This window comes from Musca domestica, unplaced genomic scaffold, assembly GCF_030504385.1.
Source record: "Musca domestica strain aabys unplaced genomic scaffold, Musca_domestica.polishedcontigs.V.1.1 186, whole genome shotgun sequence".
Classification (NCBI taxonomy): domain Eukaryota; kingdom Metazoa; phylum Arthropoda; class Insecta; order Diptera; family Muscidae; genus Musca; species Musca domestica.
In genome coordinates this window covers 1-23199 of record NW_026712242.1, presented here as the reverse complement: position 1 = coordinate 23199, position 23199 = coordinate 1, and the positions used below count along the sequence as shown (strand labels likewise).

Sequence of the window (23199 nt, the reverse complement as noted above, 5' to 3'; positions counted from 1 at the left end):
ATGTATCGTATGAACGAGTTAATTCGTGTACGTAATTCTGAGAGCGAACAACGTGATTGGACTTGTAATGAGAACATAGCATTAGCTGGTATCAAACGATAAGGGGTTTACTTATGTCCTGTCACTATTGTTATTTATGTGTATTTTTGAGTGTATGTGAAAATTGCCATTTTACATATGACTCATAATTCTTACTATCATTGCGATTATATTGTATTTTCTCAAAAATTATAATACTTTATGGATGACTTTTTACCTCAAATTTAATTTTATATTATAGACAAACAAGACTTTGATTAAATTATTTTGTTCCGATAAAAAAATGATCGTTGTGATCGAAAATGCACATATGTACTTTAATTATGTATTTCTCAACTGCAATGTCGTCCATGCTTTACATGATGTGTGCAACTGCTACGTATAGAAAATTTGAGACTACATATGAAAACTCTTATTTTCTAATAGAAGATTTAAGATTAATCTACTGAAACTAATATACCTAATGGATTAATCTTCAATAGTATAAATGTGCTTTATAAAGGTACGGTCACACTGGGCAAATATTTGATCGAATTTGTTTTCCCATATTTGACTGAACAAATGTGAAATTCATACAGAGTTGATTCGATGTTCACATTACAGTCAAATATTTGACAGATTTTGTTTGTTCAAGCAGCCACCAAACAGCGTCAAACAGTGCTATGGGAAAACATGTTTGACACATGTTCACATTCGTAAAATATATTTTCCCATTAAATTGTTTGATCAAACTGTGAGGAAACATAAATTTATTTGGCCAAGAGAAATAGACAGAGAGAGTGAAAGAGAGACATAAAGAAAATGTAGTTTCGGGTATAATTTATTTGGAGAAGGGAAGCAAAAGACCAGCTGTTGTGGAATAAATTCCTTGTTACAAAAATTTTATTTTGCATTTTTGTTTGTATCATGGTAGAAGAATACAGGTAGTTACATCGACATAGCTGCTGGGACAATAAACTGTCAAAACAATTTTGGAATTGAAAATAATGAATGAAATATTATTGAAATTTGTAAAAATTGTTGAAAAATATATATCATTGCAACCTCCGATTTTTCGCCGTATAGGAAAACATAGAAAAATCTACTTATTTTTGTCAAAACATTTCAAAATTTTTGGCATATCATTGTTTCAAGCGTTGATGCATCTACCTATATCTTGTTCCAGAACCTGCAAGAATCTAATAGTTTCGCAATTTTCTTCGATATAATAAAGAGAAAATCGGTTATCGTAGTAAAAACACTTACATTCTGGCAGTTCTGGAACAGACCAAATATACACATTTTTTACTAAACATTCAAATTCAGTTAGTTCAAAAATATCAAATAAACAAAACCACTTATTGCATTCGTTTGTTTATTTTATTCATTAAACATCATGTTACAAATGCTCCGGTTGTTAAAGCAAAATGCTGCCCAATGTTTTAAACTGATGTTTTTCCTTGTTTGACCTTACAAATCATTTGCACCGTCAAATAAATGTTTGACCAAAAAAGAGCAAATAATTGATCATATGTGTTCACATTATGGACACAAAATCAGCTGTTTTTGTATTTACCGTCAAATAATATTTGATGGTCAGATTGTGACAAAGAAATATTTCACATTTTTCGTCAAATATTTGCCCAATGTGACCTTACCTTAAGTCTCCGGTACAGACTTGCATTGAGTTAAGTTGCAAGTTGAGCAACCTTCTGGTTGATTCATGACAAATCATTATTATGTTGCAAAACAGACCTGAGTGTAATATTTTTCGAAAAACCATTGGTAAATGCATGGTACAATAAAAAGGTAAGGTAGAGCTATCAGCAGTTTACAATTTTTTTGTAAGTGTGCCCGACTTCTGCCAATTTTGTGTATTTATTTATTGTTTTGAAAATGAAAAAAAAAATATTTTCAAAATCTTGTACATAGCGGCTCGCGCATTAAGGCTATTAACCAGTTTAGCTGTTCTACCTCCTTATTGTACCATGAGTAAATGAAATAACATTATTGTTGTTTGTTGTTACAGAATGACGGGAGTCTGAAGTTGCTTACAGTTTTTCAACTCACCCTGTAGGTAGCTTTACACTTCGTTGTAAATGGCACACTAATTTTTGGATGTTGACTTTCAATTGAGGATTTTGTTGTTGTTGTAGCAGTAGTACATGCATGTGTTTGCGTTCTGCTAATCTGGTTCCAGCTCCAGGTGTAGAAATTCGGCTACTTTAACGGGCTGTAGCCAGAGATCTTTTGGAGTGAGCTAGGTAGGTTTGGCTGTGCAATTAAAGAGGTGTAGCGTATTGTGCGGGCCTGTATCGCAAGCCGGGCAGGCGTCATGCACATCTTCATCAATTCGTGCCAAATACGAATTGAGACGACTACACCATCCTGAACGTAATTGCGCCAAAACTACCCTGGTTTGTCTAGGCAGCTGACGTTCTTCAGCTGCAATGGGGTGGACTCCGAGGACGGCATTCACTTTATAACTGCTAATAGCATCCGCTACTGCATCGGTGTGAATGCCACTCAGACCTGTCTGATAGGCTTCTTGATCTAGAGGTTCTCTCTTGTAGCGCTGGACCTCCCTCTCTAGATCATGTATGTCCTTCCTGACAGGCCTGGGTGGGGGAGATTTATCCACCATATGATGGTTGGGATGACTCTCACGGTAACACCCAAGCAGGTACTGCAACGAAAGCATATGATTTTGCTGACGTAAGGGAAGGACTTTCGCCTCCTCATGTAGATGGTCCACTGGTGTCGTGAGAAGGTACCCTGTCGTAGTTCTCAGGGCAGCGTTCTGGCAGGTCTGGATATGCTTCCACTGCGATGCACTAGTATTCGTAGACCATACTGGAGCCTATCGCGTTATATGAAGTCAACAAGGTTTCTTTGTCCGCACCCCAAGTGCTGCCGGCTAGCGCCTTGAGGAAATTGTTCCTACTTTTTATCTTGTCGCAAATAGCTGTGGCTTGTGCGGAAGACTTGAACATGCTGTTGAACGTAACCCCAAGTATCTTGGGGTAGTTCGTGGTCGGTATTAGATTCCCCTCGACCTGAACATTCAGCTGTGTTCTCATCACCGCAGACCATGTGGTTAAGATATTTTCGTGGCGGATATTTTGATATTCCTCGCGTGGAAGTATGCGGCAAGCTCCGCGAGATAGGGGTTCAGCCTTTCGCATATGTCATCGACCACTAGGCCCGACGCCATGACCGTACAATCATCCGCACACGTTACGATCTCGATGCCGTCTGGAGGGCGCGGAATTCCGGAAAGGTAGAGGTTAAACAGTTCCGGAGATATCACCCCACCTTGGGGAAATCCCTGTTTTACTCTACGGGCTTTGGACTTCTTGTTCCGGGATTCCACGTACGACTGGCGTTCACACATTGTACAAGTTGCGATACAGGCGTATGGACTTGTAGGGGTTCTAAATCTACAGAGTAGATTTAGATCCGAAAGTGTATTATTTGTTGCACAAAGACGAACAACAAAACTATGAATATTAGACAACACAACAAGTATACAGGCGATACTTAAGCTGGAAATACATAAAGCGCTGACTTAAGCCAACGAAATATGCTCTTTATGTATTTCCAGCCTTACGTGTTGCTAATAAGGCACTGGTGGTTAAGGCTTCAATAAAACACTTGTTTTAATTAAAAGACTCTGACGGTCTGAATTTATATATTTATTAGTTGAAACTATTCTTTTTGTTGTGGCAAAGTTTAGCTTCTTGCTTCTTCTAGCTTAGCGATCAATCACTCTGGTCGACAGCAGCAATAGTTGAGGTATCGATTGTTGGCCTATCGGTGTAATGAACCAGGAACCTCAACACACATATAGTTGATTATCCAACGTTTCAAACTTGGCCGGAGTGTAGTTCTCTACACGTCTTCAAACAGTGTGGCTTGATTGACCGTATCAAATGCCTTTGATAGGTCAAGGGCTACCAACACTGTTCTGTCACACGGCCGGTTCTGGTTCAGTCCTCTACTAATATGTGTGGAAATGGCGTGTAATGCTGTTGTGGACGGAATCCGTGCTGGTGGTTGGCAACTGTATAGCTTCCTCTAATGCTGGGGAGGAGTAATGCCATGTTTACGTTAGAACTTTTTGTAGGGTTAACCTACTTTGAGAGGATTTATTTGAAGTAAAAATAGTGGATATGACAATTTAAATCCAAACCCAGTGGGTTAACCCTCATATATATAAACGTACTATAAAGCCTCAAGAGTCTTAGCTACTGCCGACAAAAGCGAAATCGGCCTGTACGATTCGCCTTTACTGGCATCCTTGCTTGGCTTCTGTAGCGGGACCACACGGCCCATTTCCCAGGTTTCGGGCCCAACGCTTTGGATGACTTAGCGTTACGGATGACATTTGCAACATCACCCATCGTAAACTGTGGTGGTTCCTCCTCGGCGGGAAGAGATCTGATACGACGTAGTACTCTTCGCTTCGCCCAATCGCTCTCGGGGTGCTCGACAAATTGTCGGTTAAAATATACCGCGCACCTCTTCTTATCAGTCACCGTTACGTCGTTAAAAGTGACTGAGGTCCTATCATCCTTTTTTCCTGAGGTCCTATCATCCTTTATGAAATCGGGCGACCTGCTTATGGAGACGATTATCGGGAGATGGTCTGAGCCAAGAGAAATTACGGGTTGCCAAGTCACGTCATTTATCAGACCGGGTGACACTATGGTTAAATCTGGCGAACTGTGACACTCTCCCCTTATTCGGGTGGGGGGCATCCTCGTTAACCGTGAAGAATGTGGAGCAGTCAATCTGCTCTGCCAGCGCCACAACTCATAGTGGGCATTAAAATCCCCTAGTACCAGGCGGTTATTGCCTACCAATAATGGGCTAATATCAGGCAAATAACGCGGTTCACAGCTATTAATCGGCGACCTCTACCTCGGCAGTTCCACACTTGACTGCTACCCCCATACATTCCATGTATGGGTGACTAGAGACTAGCTCAAGCGAGATAGGTCTGTACTGAACAGAATGGTGTAACAGGAACGCTAATCCCCCACCTCCACTTCTGGTGCGATCCTTCCTTAGTACATTGTAACCATAACAACGTTGTAGGCTGCAATTTTCATTCAGCTTGGTTTCCTGCACCGCTGCGATCTTAATTTTTGCTCCGACTCATAAATTCCACTATCTCATCTATTTTGCCTCGAGGTCCGTTGAGGATTTTGTACTTACCGCCGCTATTGCCGCACTTGGTACGTACTGAGCACCACTTTTTGCCTTGGCCCAATAGTTGACAGTTTCTGCATTTCACAATTCTGTTCCTTGGTCTTTTATGAAACTCCCATTCTTTTAAACTATAGGGTTTATAAAATCATTTTCGGGAGAAACAATATGATGTCACTTTTACCACCTATCGCCAACGTTGTTGTGAGAAAAATATTCGCCCGACTATGTGATGCTGTACACCATTATACATACCTAGTCTGGCCATCCGTAACAATAATATTAGATTTGAAGTATATCATGCCTATTACAATACCTATATATTGCGTATTGCGGCTTAAATTTGGGCTGGTACTACTTTACTGCTATTTTTAAATTGTGTGCGACCTTTAATTCCAAGTTCGTAAATATAAAATCAGGCGAAACAAATATATCGGCACTATAGCTAAAACTGAATCGTGAATTCATCCTATTTGGGCTGGTACTACTTGTTTGATTCACAAAAAACTTGAATCTGAAGGATTCACAAAGGTAACATAAAGTAAAAGATCGCGAGAATAGAGAAAATTGATAATTGTAAGATTTTTAGTGTATTGATTTCAAAAACAAAGGCAAACAAATGAAGGCAAAATATAAACGACGGCTGCGGAAATGTTTATTTATGTCAAAGAAGAAAAATAAGAATCAAGTTACCAATCTCAAAAAATTTACCATTTTTGGTAGAATTCTACTAACTGTGGCAACTGTGTACAAAAAGCACAGCGCGCCGCCGCCGGTTTTTTTACATATGATAAGCCGCCGCCGTCGGTAAAATTATTGCGCTTCGTTGTCTCTTCGCAGGGCCTTTCGGTGTTGATATATATATGGCCATAGTGCCCTTAACTTCCAAATCAATCAGTTTTGCATTTCACCTGGAGCTCTTCAAACAAGTATCATAATGGTAAGCTGTCAAAATATAACGTCATAATAATAATTAAATAATTAGCAGACCATCTTGGATTTTGACAAAGACAACATCTTTAAAGGCGATTTAGTGCATTCTGGAGAATTGACTTTCATTTGACCTTTGCTGATTACGGAACTTATGGAATGTTGTTCAGTCCGCTTGCGATAATGCCTTATTTTGTTGTTTTTGTTGTAAGAACATTTGTAGCGGATAAAAAACTTGTTTGATTGAACATCTATTAACTTGACACAAATAGAAGAAAACTAATTGTTAATGTCAAGGTCTCGTAAAAGGAAAGGTTGGCGGGCTGATCAGAAAGTGTTCAAAAACTTGAAGGAAAAGTTTTCTAAGGATTAAGCAGGAAGTGTGCTTCTGCTAGCCTGCATTAATTTTTTGTTTGCTGTTGCTTTGAATGATACTTAATGCGAACATGTGATATACATATATGCAAGACAATCGCCCACTGATTTAGCAGATTGTAGCAGCATATCAGGGTATATTTTTAAATATGCTTGTGTGAAAGAAGGTGGGAGAGTGTACATTTTTGTCGCATTATTTATGGCAGGCACAATGACTTTATTTTCGGGTTTTGTGTACCAGAAGTGGTTGTACTGCTTCCTTCTTTCGACGCTTGTTATTATTTCCGCAGATAAAAGAAAAACAAACGTTTATATCGTTTGAACTTTAAATACCAATATCATTAGCCAAGTCCAAAGTTTCACCATGATAACTATCTTATCAATCATTAGTTTGATTATATTTTTTTCATGTGGTCAGTATTTGTTTTTTACCGGTATATAAAAGGTATTTAGCCGCAAAAGGTGTTTTGGGATTCAATTTAAATTAACCAAATAATTGCATAAAGCATATTAAGTTACTATTTTTTATGCCTTCCCCTATAAGTTGAGATACATTAAATTTGTCATTCCGTTTGTAACTTAATACAAAAATCACAGATCCACACAACACCAGACGAAAGTACTTTCATGAAATTTATAGTTCAATTTACCGGATTTTGTAAACCCAGTAGATTTAAATTCCCAATTTCATTGCATATACGTCAAAATACAAGGAAATTAGCAATAAAATAAAATATGAGCAATGAAAGAAAGATAGATTTGATGTGTTTCCTTTATACGTGTTGCTAATGTCGTTTGTCTAAAATTTTTGGAAATAGCCTTTTATTTCCCTATCGCATATTAATATTTACGTTTTTAACATTTTGTAAAGTTGTTCTCCAAAAACGATTATTCTTCCTAATTCCAAAAAAAAAAAATTCAAATTGAAAGTACAAAGGAATAAACAAACAATAGAAAACATCTGATTAAATGTCGTTGAATGAGAAGAACAAGAGTTGCAAGTGATTGCAAGAAGAAATTTGTCCAGCAAGAATTTGCAAACTCTCACTGAAAGAACTGTCAAAATTTCTTTCTTTGACCGCTCTCTTGCAGAACTTTCGGGTTAACAGACGACTTCCAGTAACAATTTGTAACAATTGTTCCAAATTTTAGGGTAACAAGACAGACACTATGTCAACCCGGCAAAAGTTTTCTTCATTTATTTGATATGTTTTGTTCATTTTTATAATGGGTCAAATAGCGCGAAAGATGAATGAAATGCCTGGATGTTCTCTCGAAAATTTGATCCTAAGTGTTCAATCATTCAATTCAGTGGCAAATCTGGTCATTAATATCATTAATGCGTGGAGGTTAACATCATTAATAATAACCAATCATTGATTTTGAAAATATTTTGTTTTTATTTTTCAACACAATAAATACATACACAAAATTGGCAGAAGTCAGGCACACTCACGGTAGAATAATACAGGTAACAGCAAGTTTTGTTGTACAACAGTAACATTCATCATCATCTTGATTCTTAGTTGTTTTTTCTTGATTTTAAGTTGTTTTTTCTCTGGGTGTACTTTGACTGAATATTAGATGACCTCAGCATCACTATCACCTACAAAGTGTAACCTTCTTCAATTTCTTTGAGAGCACATACATTTAAAATAATATAAAATCCATGTTTTAGCCGAGTAATTTCAATTAATTTGACAACAAACCCTTACCTGGGGAAAAAAATAACTCATTTTGTGAAAAACGCTACAGTTGTTGTTGTTGTAGCAGTAGTACATGTGTGTGTTTGTGTTCTGCTAATCTGGTTCCAGCTCCAGGTTTAGAAATTCGGCTACTTTAACGGGCTGTAGCCAGAGATCTTCTGGAGTGAGTTGGGTAGGTTTGGCTGAGCAATTAAAAAGGTGTAGCGTATTGTGCGGGCCTGTATCACACGCCGGGCAGGCGTCACGCACATCTTCATCAATTCGTGCCCAATACGAATTGAGGCGACTACACCATCCTGAACGTAATTGCGCCAAAACTACCCTGGTTTGTCTAGGCAGCTGACGTTCTTCGGCTGCAATGGATGGGGGGTGGACTCCGAGGACGGCATTCACTTTATAACTGCTAATAGCATCCGCGACTGCATCGGTGTGAATGCGCCTCAGACCTGCCTGATAGGCTTCTTGATCTAGAGGCTCTCTCTTGTAGCGCTGGACCTCCCTCTCTAGATCATGTATGTCCTTCCTGACACGCCTGGGTGGGGGAGAGTTATCCACCATGTGATGGTTGGGATGGCTCTCACGGTAACACCCAAGCAGGTACTGCAACGAAAGCATATGATTATGCTGACGTAAGGGAAGGACTTTCGCCTCCTCATGTAGATGGTCCACTGGTATCATGAGGAGGCACCCTGTCGCAGTTCTCAGGGCAGCGTTCTGGCAGGTCTGGATATTCTTCCACTGCGTAGCACTAGTATTCGCAGACCACACTGGAGCCGCATAGTTGACCACAGACCGACCTATCGCGTTATAAGAGGTCAACAAGGTTTCTTTGTCCGCATCCCAAGAGCTGCCGGCTAGCGCCTTGAGGACCTTGTTCCTACTTTTCATCTTGTCGCAGATAGCTGTGGCTTGCGCGGACGACTTGAACATGCTGTCGAACGTTACCCCAAGAATCTTGGGGTAGTTCGTGGTCGGTATTAAATTCCCCTCGACCTGAACATTCAGCTGTGTTCTCATCTCCGCAGACCATGTGGTAAGGAGTGTGGCCGTTGATTTCGTGGCGGATATTTTCATATTCCTCGCGTGGAAGTATGCGGCAAGCTCCGCGAGATAGGGGTTCAACCTTTCGCATATGTCATCGACCTCTGGACCCGACGCCATGATCGTACAATCATCCGCATACGTTACGATCTCAATGCCGTCTGGAGGGCGAGGAATTCCGGAAAGGTAGAGGTTAAACAGTTCCGGAGATATCACCCCACCTTGGGGAACTCCCTGTTTCACTCTACGGGCTTTGGACTTCTTGTTCCGGAATTCCACGTACGACTGGCGTCCACACATATAGTTGATTATCCAACGTTTCAAACTTGGCCGGAGGGTAGTTCTCTGTACGTCCTCAAACAGTGTGGCATGATTGACCGTATCAAATGCCTTTGATAGGTCAAGGGCTACCAACACTGTTCTGTCACACGGCCTGTTCTGGTTTAGTCCTCTACTAATATGTGTGGAAATGGCGTGTAATGCTGTTGTGGTACTATGTTGTGGACGGAATCCATGCTGGTGGTTGGCAACTGCATAGCTTCCTCTAATGCTGGGGAGGAGTAAAGCCTCAAGAGTCTTTGCTACTGGCGACAAAAGCGAAATCGGCCTGTACGATTCGCCTTTACTGGCATCCTTGCCTGGCTTCAGTAGCGGGACCTGGAAAAACGCTACAGTAACTTTTTTTACCGTTTCTTAATGACATTAATATAATCCTACATACCTAAAAATAAACAAACCTTAAAAAGTAGTGTATATTAAATTTATTATTCCGTTTGTAACTCCAAAAAGTATGTATTTTTATGACCAGCGTACAATTCAAAGTTGATTTAACGATGTCCGTCCGTCTGTTGGAATCGCGACACAGCCCACATTATTTGACGTAGAGCTCAAAAAATGTTATTTGTTGTTCAAAAAGGGATCCGGTGGCAGAATATGGTCCCATTTCGTGTAGCCTCCATATAACGGTACATTCCGATATTCGGTATTTTGACTATTTAGGCCATATTTTCCAAAGAATTAGTGTAAAACTTGGTATTTGTCCTAGTCACATTTACCTACGAAATTGTTTCAAATTTGCCATTTAAGACTCTCCATAGATAATTTTTGTAGTATAAAACTGCCTATAAACGTTCCCATATAAAGGCCTCACCCACTTTATGTTTTTTGAAAAGTTTATCTGCATTATCAAGACTGTCTTACTGGTAATTGTAGTTTAAAGTGGAACACGTGTGAAACCAGATGTTTTTGTGGAGGGTATTAAACTTAACGTTTTTTATTCGTTGTAATTATGTTATGCATATTTGCTCTCGCGATATATAAACTAAAGGAATGGAAAATATATACTTTTATGGTGTGGGTACATAAACAGTTTGAAATATTAATGCCAAATTATAAGAAATTCGAATGCGGCTCTTGCATCCCTTTATGATATGTCACAAATATGCCATACGAAGGCTCAATACTGCTTATGTACCCACAACCTTTATAGCACTGCACATAGGGCTTTGTTGTAGAACTTTTGTCCAAACGATTATCTCTTACTTTCGTGGGATTCGTACTTATTCCATTAAAATTTTACAAGCTAATGCGACATTACCACAGTGCTGTGCAGTGTGTCAACTAAATCTGAACCTCTTTTGCATGAAAGTAAACAGACCGGAAAACGCTACAATATAAGCTTTTTCCAACACAGTTGGAAACAATACAAACAAAACCAAATTCATACAAATTGAAAATGCCCTCTAGAATGCAATGAAAAATGAATTAATTTCCAGCAATTTCAAATCGGAGGAAGGCGAGAGAGTCACATTTCGCACTTGAACTTGTATGCATAGAAATGTATTTTATAAATTAAAAAAGTACTTTCTGAGGTGGAAATAAGACCGTAGGTATCAAGAAATAAGGGAACAAGTTTATGCGGGAGTCGTGTTACTAGGACAACCGTGAATGGATGGACATCGATGAATAAACCAATCATTAAAAATTGATAATTAATATTATGGATAATTTAAGGCAACAGTTTTCAAACGGCTTTCGCGCATTATATCAAACAAATAGCTAAACTACGCCTTGAAAATAAATTGGCAATTACCTTTTATAGAATTTATACATCAGGAAGATCGCTTAAGAATGAATTTGGAGCTCTTTTTGAACACACTTAGGTTAGATTGAAAGATGTGCGAAACAATTCGCCGCATCCCCTGTTGGGCATACACTTATGCCAGCATAGGCCTGTTGTGCGCACTGATTAAGGTCTGGTATGAAGTCGCTCCCGAAGAATTGGGTCTGATATTTGCTAACGCTGGACATTGGGAGAGAATATGTTCCAATGTTTCGTCATCTTCCCCGTATGCTCTGCATATGCTGTTATCTGCACATCCTATCTTGTACAGACGAGCTTTAGACCCAGGTGCCCCGTAAGGATGTCTGTTACCTCATCCTTCCTCTCCTTCTTACCTAGTAATAAAAGGTTCTTCGTTTTTATCTGATTGGGATCGCCCTGTTTTAGCGAGAGAGTTTGCAATCTCGTTACCTCTAACTACCGTATGACCTGGTACCCATATAATGCGTACTAAGTCGTGTTGAGAGTAGTTGGTGATTGAATTTATACATTCCAATACAGTTTTTGAAGTTACTGCTTTGGATGTTATAGCTTTTATAGCGGTCTTACTGTCCGTTAGGACGTTTACCGTAGCCAGTCTCGTGTTGGTATTAAGTCAGTTCAGACACTCTGCAAACGCCCGGACCCTCCGCTTGAAGGATCGGATTGAGGGCAAGCGGAAAGAGATTACGGTATTGGTTCTTCAATCAAAATTTCCCAGTCGGCATTTGCTGTAGGAATCCGTCGATCCACGAGTCTTTCGTAGGGATTAATGTTTCACAAGATGAAGCTACAATTGTTTTAGATACCCGGTCCGATACATAGTTTTCAATTGATTCTCCCGTTGTTACCTGTAAAATTTGTTGATGGTATGTAGCGTGGCCTTTGCTTATCCACTTGTCCGTTGCCCTGAGCCTTAAAGCCGCGACGGCTGCTTCATACCGTATTTGAATATCTATTGGGTGCACAAATAGAATTGTCTCTAATGACCCAGTTGGTGTTTTTTCTCATTGCGCCGCAGATGCTTAAGCAGCGCATTCGTTGGACTTTCTTTAATATTTGGTATTACATTTTTATCCAAAGTGTCCACCTTAAACAAGCGTTCGAAAATAAACAACACACTAACATAGTGTACAGTATCAGTACAGTATCAAACTGTTAAACACTACCACTAAAAAATATTTTAGTGATACTGTACCGAAACACAACGATGATCGTAGTGTACCGCAGTTGGAGCGCTAATAATCGTAGTGCACCGCAGTCGGGCTATTAAAAATCGTAGTGTACCATATGTACCACATTAAAAAAATCGAAATCATAAAACTGATTTTAAACACTCAGTCATACTTTGTAAAATATTTGGTTTTACACCTACATTCATTGATTTTCGGTACCATAAAATAACAGGTAATTATTGCATAATAACCCGTTACAACGGAAACACTAAAATACCCTTTTTCGCGAAGAATTGAAAATTTCAATTTTCAATGGTTAAATACAATTATTATCACTTCAGATTTAATCCTTTTTTATTCTCTCTGCTGTTTCCATATTTTTTCTACTTTCTTCATTTCGCAATCAATCTAAACATACATAAAAAATTCAGCTTTTATTTCATAATATTGAATTGTATTAGTCCTCCTCCACCTCGGAACGGTACAGAACACTACGTTACAGTACTATACTGTTTATTTTCGAACGCTGCCTTAAACCACTTAATATACCAAAAAAATGCTATACTTCACTGCTTTGTGCACTGGTAATTATTGGGGTTGCCGCAAGCAGAATATTTCCCAATGTGTTAAAATCAAAAAATTCACAAAATACTGGTTATGAAAATACTGACATATCAAATTGTTTCGGTGATGGACGAAAGTTTTCAAATTTGAATAAAACCTAAACGATTTGAGTACAAGTAATATTTTTTTTACAAAAAAAACGGGCCGTTCAATTGGTATGGATTTAGCGTGATATTTAATCGCATAATTGTTGTTTTGTGGTAATGTCTACCCATGAACAATAGTTTTCAAGCTAGTGCATAAAAATCACTTGAATACTTTTTTTCTCATGGTAGCCTTGTATTTGGAGCTTTAAGGAAGACTACATTTTTGCGTATTGAGATGAAAAACTTAGTCATATTAGGATCTCAATATTAATACATTTGAAGAGAATCCAGCTGTATTTTTCACATTTAATTAATCTGCCTTACCAATCGCCATTTTTTGCTCTAGCAAATAAATGGTGTTTTTATGCTGTAATGTAAAACATGTAATGCTAGCATTTTTTTACCTTGGAACAAATCTAAATAAAAAAATGAATATTTCTGAAAACCAAAGAAACGCATAAGAGAGGGGAACATAAACAAGAATATAAGCTTTTTATTAACGATTTGGCAATTGTCGTGATGCCGTCGTCCCCAAGACAAATTTTTAAAGCCTATTGTCATGTCCCTTGCAGTCGCAAGAGCAACACAAAAAAATAAGGTATCCGAAAAATGTCAACACTTTTTCGAATTAGCATGATATTTAGACAATAACCACAAATTTCGCCCATATATTGATCTGAATTAAACTGTTTTTCTTATTTTAAAGGCTGAACCAATCCGTGTTGTTGTCACTGGTGCTGCAGGTCAGATCGCCTACTCGCTTCTCTATATGATTGCTCGTGGCGAAGTATTGGCAAAGACCAGCCCCTAATTTTGCATTTATTGGACATTCCTCCAATGGTTGGTGTTTTGGAAGGCGTTGTTATGGAATTAGCTGATTGTGCTTTACCTTTGCTCCGGGAAGTGGTTCCAACCACCGATCCTGCTGTAGCTTTTAAGGATGTCTCTGCTGCTTTCTTAGTTGGAGCTATGCCTCGCAAGGAAGGCATGGAACGTAAAGACTTGTTGTCTGCTAATGTGAAGATTTCAAAGCCCAAGGCCAAGCTTTGGACAATATGCACGCAAGGATGTGAAAGTGTTGGTTGTTGGTAATCCAGCAAATACCAATGCAGTTGTTTGCTCCTTCTATGCACCTTCTATTCCCGCGAAAACTTTAGTGCCATGACCCGCTTGGATCAAAATCGTGCAACCGCACAAATTGCCGCCAAGGCTAAGGTACCTATTAGCGATGTTAAAAATGTTATCATCTGGGGAAACCATTCGTCCACCCAATTTCCTGATGCCAGTCACGCCGTTGTAACTGTTGGTAACACTGAAAAACCCGCTGTGGAAGCTGTTGGAGATGCCGAATTCCTAAAGAGCTCTTTCGTCGAAACAGTCAGAAGCGAGGTGCTGCTGTCATTGCTGCCCGCAAGATGTCATCGGCTATGTCTGCTGCTAAGGCCGCTTGCGACCATATGCATGATTGGTGGAACGGCACTGCCCCCGGTCAATACGTTTCGATGGGCGTTATTTCCGACGGCAGCTACGATGCACCCAAGGATGTTATCTACTCCTTCCCCGTTGAAATCAAAAACAACAGTGGAAGATCGTACAGGGATTGTCTTTGGATGACTTTGCCAGTCAAAAATGGCCGTGACCGGCAAGGAATTATTGGAAGAGAAAATGAGGCATGGCCGTCTGCAACGCCGATTGACTAGCCGGCCCAGCCGACTCAAAATGTAAATGATCAGTCTGACTAGTACTGGTTAATGTCAGGATTTGAGTTAGATAAATATGATTATATTAAAGTTTTCGACCACACCCAGCCCTTGTTATTGGATATTCTCTTAGCCCGCAATGTTATATTTGTTATTTCTCAATATTTATCTCATCCGAAGATAGTTTGCTTCACCGTCTTCTTAGAAATGTATATTTAAATTTAGTGATATGCATTTAATATAATCGTCTAATCGAAATTTGTACCCATCTAATAATTTCAATGTTTTTGTTAGTTTTTTACGTCACAAATAAAATTTGTGTCATTGATACAAAAACGGTCATAATTATTTTGTTTTCTTCTCTGTATAGTAACATAATACCCTCCACCCATGGTACAAGAATATACGGTTATAGTAAGTGTTGTTTAGAACAATTTGAAACAACAAAAAATTTGTAATAACACAATCCTGAAAGATCGAATATGAATGTCAACAAAGACGAGTCATAAAAACGCGTTTCAAGCATTTTTTTAACTTGCCAGTCTAGCCTCTAGTAAATAAATGAAAAAATGTGTAGGTACTGGGCCCGACCATCAATAACATATTTCTTTCATTCGTGAATAAATTTTATTCAGAGGAAAATAATGTGTAGGTATTAATAGATTCGCGATTTGGTTTAATTCCAATAAATAATGCCACCCATTTCATTATATCAAACAATCTATATAATAATGTCCAAATCTTATATTAACATACAAAGACTATGTATAATGAGGATATTTCATTGTTGCTTTGTAGCTGGTAGTTCAAAAATATGTTTATGTCACCATATCGTGACATAGCATTATGTTATAATAACCTAGCTGGCACTTTTATAGGGGTTGTGCTGATTTTTGTCGATTAAACTGTACACGGAATTGCTCTGGAATAGATTTTTGAGTCCATGTATATCATATATGTTGCTTCGTCCGCGCATTTACATATTTATGTAAATTTCTAATGCATTCTTGTCATTACCTGATAGAAAAATTAAATGGGCATATGCATTTGTCCAATCGTTACAGTTTTATGTCTTTGTTTATGTCTTTGAATAAATAAGATGGGACCAAAAACACTATAATATCACAAGACATAAAACTATAAAGATTGGACAAACATGCATATGGGCTTTACTTTTTCTATCAGGTAATAGATGGCAGGCGACATAACAGAAATGCATTTTGAAATTTTAGAAAAATATGTTATTCCGATATCGTCGAAAAATGGCGGAAATACACGGGGAAAAATATCAGGTGTGATAGAGCCAACGCCATCTATTGAAGAAAAGTAACAAGTAATGTTCCCAATCTTATATATTATGTGTCTTTGATATCAGGCATGCCAGAAAATCCAATCGGAATGGTTTCAATTCCGTAATTTAAAATCGATCGTGTTTGTATTAGCTTTTTCAGATTCTATAAAAAATTATTCATTGTAGATATTGCAAAATTAAGAATGAAAAAAAAAAACGAATGAATGAGGAACCAAAACAAATCATAGATTAGAAAATACTGTAGAAGTAGAAATTTGAAAAATATTCTGCTTAAAAGTTTTTTTATGCGAAAAGATTTTTTTTACTTTTACACAGTGCCGGGTGTTTTAATTCCACCTGTTCATTCGTATCATGGTAGAAGAATACAGGTAGTCGCATTGACACAGCTGCTGGGACAATGAACTGTCAAACTAAATTTGAAATTGAAAATTTTGAATAAAAAATTATTCAGATTCGAAAAAATTGTTGAAAAACGAATATCATGACAATCTCCGATTGGTGTCGTATAAGAAAACATGTCAAAATCTACTTATTTTTGAAAAAGCATTTCAAAATGTTTGACATATCAATGTTCCCAAGCGTTGATGCATCCACCTGAATTTTCTACCATGATTCGTATGATCAGGAGCCAAATCACCACAGTTGAAATAGAGTACTTCAGCATCGTAATGCAGTCGTTATCGAATTGTTTTTACTTGAAGTGTACAATGTGGTACGTAGAGATTCTTGTGCGAGAAAAAGGAAAACAAAAAGAAACAAGAAGTTGGTGAAAGTGTAAGTTTTATTCTATTTTAATAGAATCACTTACACCACTTCAGGCAATGTTAAAGGACTGAATTTGTCACGAATATTTTTCCTTATTAATGCCACTTTGTACTCATGCTCTGAGTCCGAAGACGAGGAAAACAAAAAACACACGGAAACAATATAAATTTCTCAGATATAACATATTTTGATCGCAAAAACTTATTTTGAAATTCTCTTTCGCTTCCAATTTCTTATTACACCATATGTTTACAGCAATGTAAAAAAAGTAGTAGACAAAATAAATTGCGATCGAATGCGGGGATCCAAAAAATTACAGCGATCGAAATATTTCTCTATACAAAACAGAACTCAATGCCGAATGCGTTGATTTGCCCCAGGTCGTTTAGTTTTCACAAATGAATCATTTTTGTTGAAAGAAAAAATAATGTGGCAACACTTTGTCTATTGAGAAATAATCTCATATAAAATTGTCTTATTATTTTAAATGAAAAGATAAAAAACAATTTTTTTTATGAAAGTGTTTCAAAGTTACAAGTTCCCACATAAATACAATTGCGACATGTCTATATGTATTTGTTTTAATCTATACAATTTTCCTAAGTATCCTCCCTGTTTTGACTCTCTATGTTCATTATAATAGAGCCCACATTTATAAACTTCCACAAACATGGGAGAGCACTCAAAAATGTGTTGCAAATTCAAACAATATTCTGATAATATTTTAATAAGATTTATTACGACATATCTTCAAGTAACTCTTAGAAATAATCTTAAAACTAATGTAATTAAATAGGATAACATAATGATCATGATAATCAGGACAAAAGTAGCAAAGCTCTTGCAATATTTAAGAAATTATGCATTTTGTATAAAAGTATAACTTTAGCCAATGCGAGATTATTTTTAAACCCCTTTTATTATGAACGGTTGATGATTGTTTGTTGTATTGTAGATCTTCCAAACGCATATCAATCCATAAGTGATCGACGGACCAAATGGAGTGTCATCTTACCCCTTCTAGTTATAATCAATCATTTAAAATTAGTTTCAAAAACCCGATCGTTCCATAGTATCTACCTAATTTTGGAGAACGAACGCCGTATCAATACGTATCAATAGCGGGTGTTATCAACTCATTTCTATTAAGGAGGCTGACAAATGTGACTACTAAAATAAGTGAATATGTTTATTTTACTTTAATAATTCTTCTACCAGTATAGGATTCCTAGACCCTTTGAATAGTGTGAGTGAATGTTATATCTTCATTGAAAAGGTAGATGCATGTATGTAATAAGTTTGTTTCTAGTTTCAATCGAATGAATTCCTTTTAATTAATATAAGAAGCTGATATTATAATAAATTAAGTTTTAATATTATTTACATTATTTCGTATGTGTAATCAATATAAGAAACACTTAAAATTCACCTCAGCATATTTTGTTATATATGTATATCTTCTTTTTTTTATCAATAACTAAGGTGGTGGTAATTAATGATGGTAATAAACATTTCCTTGTAATAGTTAAAGGTAATTTGGTTTGAATTGTTATTCTTCTAAAAATTACTATCATTGAGAAAACGTAAACATCAAATATTAACAAAATTTCAAACCAAATTGAAAAAGACAAAAATTGCATTGAATAAATAAAATTAAAACCATATTAAAGCGAGACCAAAAAATCTTTGAAATCTCGTTTTCCGTTTCATCTTACTAACTCGGCATCAAATAATCTCATCATAATGCTCACAAAATCAAAAAGAAAACAGGACAAATATAAATAAAATAGTCGATAATATAGAAAAATGTATAATAACAGTAAGGAGAATTTACATACATTAATTTTTAAAAGAATATATTGGTCGCGATGATGAAGTAAATGTAGAAAATGCATATAATTTTCTGTTGGCGTTTTACACACAACTCCATCCATCCATCCATTTATCAATCAATCAACCAACCAAACATTAATATCATTAACATATTAGATTTAGTAAAGCTGAAAAAACGTAATTTAAGAACAACACAAAACAAAATCTTCACAGTTAAACATTGTTGCATAACATTAATTCAAATGGAATCCCTTTCTCTGGTTGCTGTTAGCAGACTTCTTTCATGATTTCTTCTGTCTGATAATCAGGTAGCTTCAAATAGTGGACACAGGTATTCACCGAGGGATAGCTGCCTTCTCCAGCATCAACCTTTCGAACGACAGTCAAACGAGGATGAAGATTTGCCAAGCCCCCAGGCGGTAGGCTGCTGCACCCTGTTGTGATTGGAGAAAGCTTTGCGTTCAGGACCGTTCATGCTCATCAGTACATTCACGAATCGCAAAAATCCGGGGCTGCAGAAAATGAATTGGTTGCGATTATTATAAAAATTTACTATTTATTTGTGAATAACGATAAAATATGAAATAGTTTCAGCGTTATCTAAAATTCGACGTATCGTACACAAATATTCAACTTCCCCACTATGGTAAAATGTCTAATGTTCTAATGTGAAATGAAAACTTTTATAAAGGAAATAAATGTCAAATGAAAAATTTATAGAGGAAATATTTTTCATTTCATATTTTCATAGAACAAGAATCCAGCTCCAGGTCGATATCTTTAAATTTACCAACTATTAAAGTTGTAAAGATTGATCATTTCTAGAATTCACCACATTTGTTTCTTATTTCAAAATACACAAAATAATTATTCAATGGTCAATGTTGAAACTGTTCAACTTTCAAATTTCGTACGCTCGACGTATTTCGGTAATATAAAGTAAAACACTTGTGGTGAAAAACGTCGATCAAGTACGTCGAGTTTTATATCACGCTGCAAAACGTAAACTACATTGTGTGCCCCTATGTGTTTTCAGTGATATTTTCTCAAAAAAAAAAAAAAAACTCTTTACAGAGAAAAAAACGCTAGTCATTTAATCATTATTTTCAAGTTATTGTAAAAAGAAATAAAACACTCAGTAAAATCTTTATTGTATAGGAAATTGCAATAAGTTTTTTTTCAAAATGTCTTAAAATTGTTTGAAAAAGTCACCTGTTTAAATTTTCAAAACTTTTGTATAATTTTACTGGATATAAACATACAACATCCAGTAAATTATACAAAATATAAAATACCCGACCTCATGCATGATTTCAATTTCAATTATCTATGTGATTTCAAGGAATACAACTATTCAAGTATGTTCTTATGTTGCAAACAAAACTTTCATTTACATACATACCTATCTTTGGAATAGCCTAATTTCGGTTCAGTATAATTAATGAGATCCTCTCTGGTCCATTCGGGATGCTGTTCTCCACATATCATCATGCGTGCTTCGGCTGGACTGAAGGCGGCCAGTTTTTTCAAGGAAACACTTCACAAAAGCCGCTGTGAAAAGCATCCAATTGCTTTGCATGCCGTCTTGCAGCAGAAGTTAATCAATGAGTCGCAGTATTCTTCCAGGTTGTTTATGTTCACATCGATGTCAGCGCCGTTGGTGTCAATTCGACGTACTCATATCCGTACACAGACGAGCTGGGTAAATAAGTAATGTTAATGCCATATCATCTAGTTTAACTTCCGTGCCATTACGAGTCCGCAACTTAGATCTGCAATAGCAAGTTGACGCTGTTCTGGTGAAATATTTAAATCACATTCAATAGCTTGCTTCCGAGACAATAGATCTTGGATTTCTTTGATGAACTCATAGCGTATGGGATCGATTTCGGCAAGATTTTCATATTTAAAATGCCATCGTACCACCTTGACTCGGATGGGTAGGTGGCGCCGAGCAGCTTTGAACATGTATCGGCTAATTCCGAATCTTCGGACATTACTGACGATACCATAACCCATCTGTCACTGTTGATGGCCTAACATGAGGATTTGAGCTAGCGGAAGGCATTTTATTGTGACACAACAACTGAAGAAACGAGTTCGAAAGTGGTAGATCTACCAAACGCATATCCTGTAAAACTTTAGCAATGAAAACACCCAAAAACAGAAGTAACGGCAGGCCTTTTCACAAACATCCGAGTCTTGAGGTAATGGTGCGGGAAACAGTCCATTTTCACGGCGATTAACATAGTATCCAATAGGCTTAGGAGAATCTTTTGCTGATGCTGACGATGATGATCTGTTTTCTTCGGGGTCATTGTTGCTTTCGCCATCGTCAGGGATTGGTTGTTCGTCATCACACAACCACATGCAAAGATCAGACCTCTGTAATTCAGATGCCACCTGAAAAGACAAGAATAGTTATGAGATAATTGAGAGGTACTTTATCACACAATAGACTTAAGTTCTTACCAAAGCGAAAAACTCCAATGTTGACCTAAACCAGTTCCTTCTTCTCCGTAAATCCAACCTCCACACAGATTTGCGATTGCAATGTACCTTCATTACTTGCATGGCCCATTCTAGTAGGTTTTTCATCGCGAGGCACTTTTACGCGTTCATGTTTTAGGCGCCCGACTCGGAATTCGTGCTGATCGTCCCGCCGTGGGCTTAAACAGGCATCCGTTGTCGCTCCAACGTAGCATCTCTTTGCGATTGCAGGCACACGATACTTCTTGACGCTCCAAATGCAGTACAATTAAAGTAAGTTGCCGAGTTTCAAATGGAATAAGAAGGGACAAGATTGATTTAGATCTTCGCACCACGAAGGCAAAGAATTGCTTGACAATACTAAAGGATCTTGGATTTGTTGTTGTAGTTTGTTTGTTATCTTCTTGCTCATGAATATCTCGTGCGGTAGATGTACGTTTCCATGTGTGGACTCAGCAAGGATACTATTGGATGGTTCGTTTGTTCCCTGATTCAGCGTATTGAGTTGGCTCAATAGCTGCATACATCTTCCACGGTGCAATTCACGTTCTCCGATGTAATGAATTCACCTCTGACAGGGGAGTTTGGTGACAATGTAGATGCCCCACTTTTCGAGGACACAACGGGAGTATTTGGACCGTCAGCAGCATCACGGTATCCTCTGGCTGCGTCTGCTGCACTTCCCTGTAGACAATGGTGTATGTTGGCTCCCAAGCTTTGCGGAACTTGTCAGTTTTATTCATTGCGAAGCTTGAAGAAGCTCCTGTACTGCTCGGAATATTGTCCAGTCATTGTTATCCAATTCAATCTCGTCTGGAATTCCCCCAATGCTGGGTCCACGCAAGGACAATGCCAAAACTGGTTGTTGCAGGACTTCTTGATCGTGCGAACGCATCGAATCTGTGCTCGTACCAGGAGCAGGGATTTCCAATTCAGACGTTTGGTTGACATTGGTACGACCTGGTCTGGGATCAAAAGCAGGTATAAGTGCAGAAAACTGACGCTTCAATACAAACTCGTCGTCCCAGGATTTCCGTTTGGTTACGCCGGCTAAACGATTTCCAGTGTTTCATCATCCATAAATGTTAACAAATTCCGCGACACCATGACTTGCAGTAGCGTGTTTCCGACCTCCTCGTATTCGTCTTCGTTTTCTTTCGTCGTCGTTGTCCTCGTCCATATCGTCGTCGTCATCCATGTCGCCCAGTAATGCCGGAGCTCTACAACTCTCCAGAAAATCTTCCAATGAAACCTGTTCACTGTCGCTAGATGTTGATGTAAGACTCATGGTAAGAGCAGGATTGATAGATGTTTGCCCTTGTTGACCAGAGGAAGAGTTTCCTGTGCTGGAACTTACGTTGGATCCAGCTGTGTTAGCCGCATTATTCGATGACAAACTCGGATAGCTCTGAGCTGTACTCAAAAGACCAGAGTGGAAGTTAGATGAAGTGCCAACTTCACTAGACTTGTACAGAATTGGGTCCACGTGGAAAGAATGAATTGAGCCCCCCGCCAGAGTTCTGATTATTACGATCATTGGAATTACTGTTTGATGTATTCATAATTTGGTTGTTCTGTAAGTTGGTACCCTGAGAAGTGCGGCGACGAGCCATAGCGGCAAAGGTCTCCAATAACCCAGTGTGTGTTGATGTCTCCGACTGAGATTGTGTCTCCGAAGTTGAAGTCGTTGTTAGATTCGGCACACTGACACTCATCTGATTCGATACTGATACGGAAACAACATTTTCATTGTGTGGCCCCCACTTTCTGTGGTTGCTTGCACGTCCCCCCACTGTGATGGGAGACTGCCATCCGCATTTAGTTGTTCAGCG

The 23199-nt window shown here is 37.9% G+C and overlaps 1 pseudogene; it reads left to right on the top strand.

The window, feature by feature from the left end:
* On the top strand, positions 1–15312 carry LOC131801939 (malate dehydrogenase, cytoplasmic-like; annotated as a pseudogene).
* Positions 15313–23199: the final 7887 nt, after the last annotated feature.